Source organism: Piliocolobus tephrosceles, chromosome 12 (assembly GCF_002776525.5).
Source record: "Piliocolobus tephrosceles isolate RC106 chromosome 12, ASM277652v3, whole genome shotgun sequence".
NCBI lineage: Eukaryota > Metazoa > Chordata > Mammalia > Primates > Cercopithecidae > Piliocolobus > Piliocolobus tephrosceles.
Genome location: NC_045445.1, coordinates 107133157 through 107136909, shown reverse-complemented (window position 1 = coordinate 107136909; position 3753 = coordinate 107133157). Strand labels below are relative to the sequence as shown.

Genomic DNA, 3753 nt, shown 5'->3' with positions numbered 1-3753 from the left:
TCAAAATTACAAATGCAAAATTAGGTACAAAAGGGAATATTTACAATGAGAAATCACCACAAATAGCAAGATTTAAACAGCTGATAAATTAAACAGTGCAAAATCCAGGAAAAAAAATTCATGGTTGATCAAAATTTCTTTTTTTTTTTTTTGAGATGGTGTCTTGCTCTGTTGCCTAGGCTGGAGTGCAGTGGTGCCATCTCGGCTCACTGCAACCTCCGCCTCCCAGGTTCAAGTGATTCTCCTGCCTCAGTCTCCTGAGTAGCTGAGACTACAGGCACGCGCCACCATGCCCAGATAATATTTTGTATTTTTAGTAGAGACGGGGTTTCACTATTTAGCCAGTAGGTCTCTATCTCCTGACCTCGTGATCTGCCCGCCTCAGCCTCCCAAAGTGCTGGGATTACAGGCGCCACCTTGCCGGCCTTTTCTTATTAATAATTTAGAAATGTTTTTTCAGCCTCACAATTTGTGAGTAATATCAAGTACTGTTTTTTTTTTTTTTTTTTTTTTGAAATGGGGTTTTTCTCTTTCCCCCCGGCTGGAGGGCAGTGGCCCAATCCCAGCTCACTGCAACTTCTGCCTCCCGAGTTCAGGCGATTCTCCTGCCTCAGGCTCCTGAGTAGCTGGGATTACAGGCGCACACCACCACGACCAGCTAATTTTTTTTTTTTTTTTTTTGTATTTTTAGTAGCGATGGGGTTTCACCATGTTGGCCAGGCTGGTCTCGAACTCCTGACCTTGTGATCCGCCCACCTCGGCCTCCCAAAGTGTTCGGATTACAGGCCTGAGCCACCGCGCCCGGCCAATAATCAAGTGCGTTTTTAAGATGATCAACTGGTCGCGCGCGGGGCACGTGGGGAGGTGCTGAGGAGCGGAGGCCACGGCCAGCTAGACGCCGGACTGTCCAGCGAGCACTGCAGCGGGAGCCGGCAGTCGGAGCAGCCCCGGAGCAGGCGCAAAAGCAGCAGCAGCAGCCGTCGCCGTTATCGGAGCGCAGCCGAGCCGGCCATGGCCTTGTCAATGCCGCTTGAACGGGCTGAAGGAGGAGAACAAAGAGCCCCTCATTGAGCTCCTCGTCAAAGCTGGCAGTGATGGTGAAAGCATAGGAAACTGCGCCTGCAGACCTTCAGAAGTTAGCTCCCGGGACCCACCCACCATTTATAAGTTTCAACAGTGAAGTCAAAACGGATGTAAGTAAGATTGAGGAATTTCTTGAAGAAGTCTTATGCCCTCCCAAGTACTTAAAGCTTTCACCAAAACACCCAGAATCAAATACTGCTGGAATGGACATCTTTGTCAAATTCTCTGCATTTATCAAGAATCGAAGGCGAGAGGCTAATGAAGCACTGGAGAAGGATCTCCTAAAAACCCTGCAGAAACTGGATAAATATTTGAATTCTCCTCTCCCTGATGAAATTGATGAAAATAGTATAGAGGGCATTAAGTTTTCTACACGTAAATTTTTAGATGGCAACGAAATGACATTAGCTAATTGCAACCTGCTGCCCAAACTGCATATTGTCAAGGTGGTGGCCAAAAAATATCACAACTTTGATATTCCAAAAGAGATGACTGGCATCTGGAAATACCTAACTAATGCATACAGTAGGGACGAGTTCCTCAATACCTGTCCCAGTGATAAGGAGGTTGAAATAGCTTATAGTGATGCCAAAAGACCCACCAAGTAAAATCACATTTATGAAAGAGATGTCTTCATGTCTTCCCCTAAGAATATGCTTTTCCTAACAGGCTGCTCTTCTTCTTATAGAGTAGAAACTGTATTTTGCATGAACATGCAGTTATTGAAAATTAGGATCAAGGATAGACAAGGTATAGTAGTTATCTTAAAATATACACTCCTTGACTGGGCATGGTGGCTTATGCCTGTAATCCCAGCACTTTGGGAGGCCGAAGCAGGCGGATCACCTGAGGTCAGGAGTTCAAGACCAGCCTGGCCAACATGGTGAAACTCCGTCTCTACTAAAAAAAAAAAAAAGGCCGGGCGCGGTGGCTCAAGCCTATAATCCCAGCACTTTGGGAGGCCGAGACGGGCGGATCACGAGGTCAGGAGATTGAGACCATCCTGGTAGACAAGGTGAAACCCCGTCTCTACTAAAAAATACAAAAAACTAGCCAGGTGAGGTGGCGGGTGCCTGTAGTCCCAGCTACTTGGGAGGCTGAGGCAGGATAATGGTGTAAACCCCGGAGGCGGAGCTTGCAGTGAGCTGAGATCCGGCCACTGCACTCCAGCCTGGGCGACAGAGCAAGACTCTGTCTCAAAAACACAAAACAAAACAAACAAACAAACAAACAAAAAATTAGCAGGATGTGGTGGTGCACGCCTGTAATCCCAGCTACTTGGGAGGCTGAGGCAGGAGAATCGCTTGAACCCGGGAGGTGGAGGTTGCAGTGAGCCGAGATCGTGCCACTGCACTCCAGCCTGCGTGACAGAGCGAGACTGCGTCTTAAAACACACACACACACACACACACACACACACATACACACACACACACACACACACCTAAGTAGTATTATTTTAAAATCCTTTTACCCTGCCTACCTCTGTACCCGGGTTCCCCTCTCTTTAATTTGGAGACACTCCACCACAAACTTTACACTTTAGAGGTAGCTTGCCATCTCTCAGGAGCCCTCACCATTGTGTCCATTCACTGTGTGTAGATGGCAGAATTTTGAGGTGCAATGCTTGTTAGAATAGTAGCTACGACTTTATCAGGCAGCCCCAAACTGGTGCATAATGCATGGTACAAGGAATATTTATGTATTTTTTTTGATTTTTGTAATATTTAGTGCAGGGTGGAGAGCTAACAGAGGAAAGAGCTCCATTCTTCAAAATAGAGTGAAGAAAATTCATTCTAAAACTCAAAGTAGGCCGGGCGCGGTGGCTCAAGCCTGTAATCCCAGCACTTTGGGAGGCCGAGACGGGCGGATCACGAGGTCAGGAGATCGAGACCATCCTGGCGAACACGGTGAAACCCCGTCTCTACTAAAAAATACAAAAAAACTAGCCGGGCGAGGTGGTGGGCGCCTGTAATCCCAGCCACTTGGGAGGCTGAGGCAGGAGAATGGCGTGAACTCGGGAGGCAGAGCTTGCAGTGAGCTGAGATCCGGCCACTGCACTCCAGCCTGGGCGACAGAGCGAGACTCCTTCTCAAAAAAAAAAAACAAAACTCAAAGTATTTTCTTTTCTTTTGGGGGAAGGGGACATAGTCTCACTGTCACCCAGGCTAGAGTGGCAATAGCGCGGTCTTGGCTCACTGCAACCTCCTCTTCCTGGGTTGAAGAGATTCTCCTGCCTCAGCCTCCCAAGTAGCTGGGATTACAGGCGCCTGCCACTGCGCCCGACTAATTTTTGTGTTTTTAGTAGAGATGGGGTTTCACCATCCTAGCCAGGCTGGTCTTGAACTCGTGACCTCATAATCCACCCGCCTCGGCCTCCCAAAGTGCTGGGATTACAGGCATGAGCCACTGCATCTGGCCCAACTCAAAGTATTTTCATTTGGGATATTTATTCTCTTGTTTTTTATTAACCCAGTGATTACACTTGGCTATGTTCGAGGAAGGCATGTCCACTGTAATTTTGATGATGACAGAATTATTTTTCTTTGTAGAAAGACAGATACTACTTTATCAGGGAAGTTAGTCAAATGAAATGGAAATTGGTAAATGGACAAAAGCTACCTAGTTAAAAGGATGATCCGACAACATTCTTTAACCCCATTGTATGTG

At 47.1% G+C, this 3753-nt stretch overlaps 1 pseudogene; it reads left to right on the top strand.

The window, feature by feature from the left end:
- The first annotated feature begins 1011 nt into the window (after positions 1-1011).
- On the top strand, positions 1012-1691 carry LOC111536346 (annotated as a pseudogene).
- The last annotated feature ends 2062 nt before the right edge of the window (positions 1692-3753 follow it).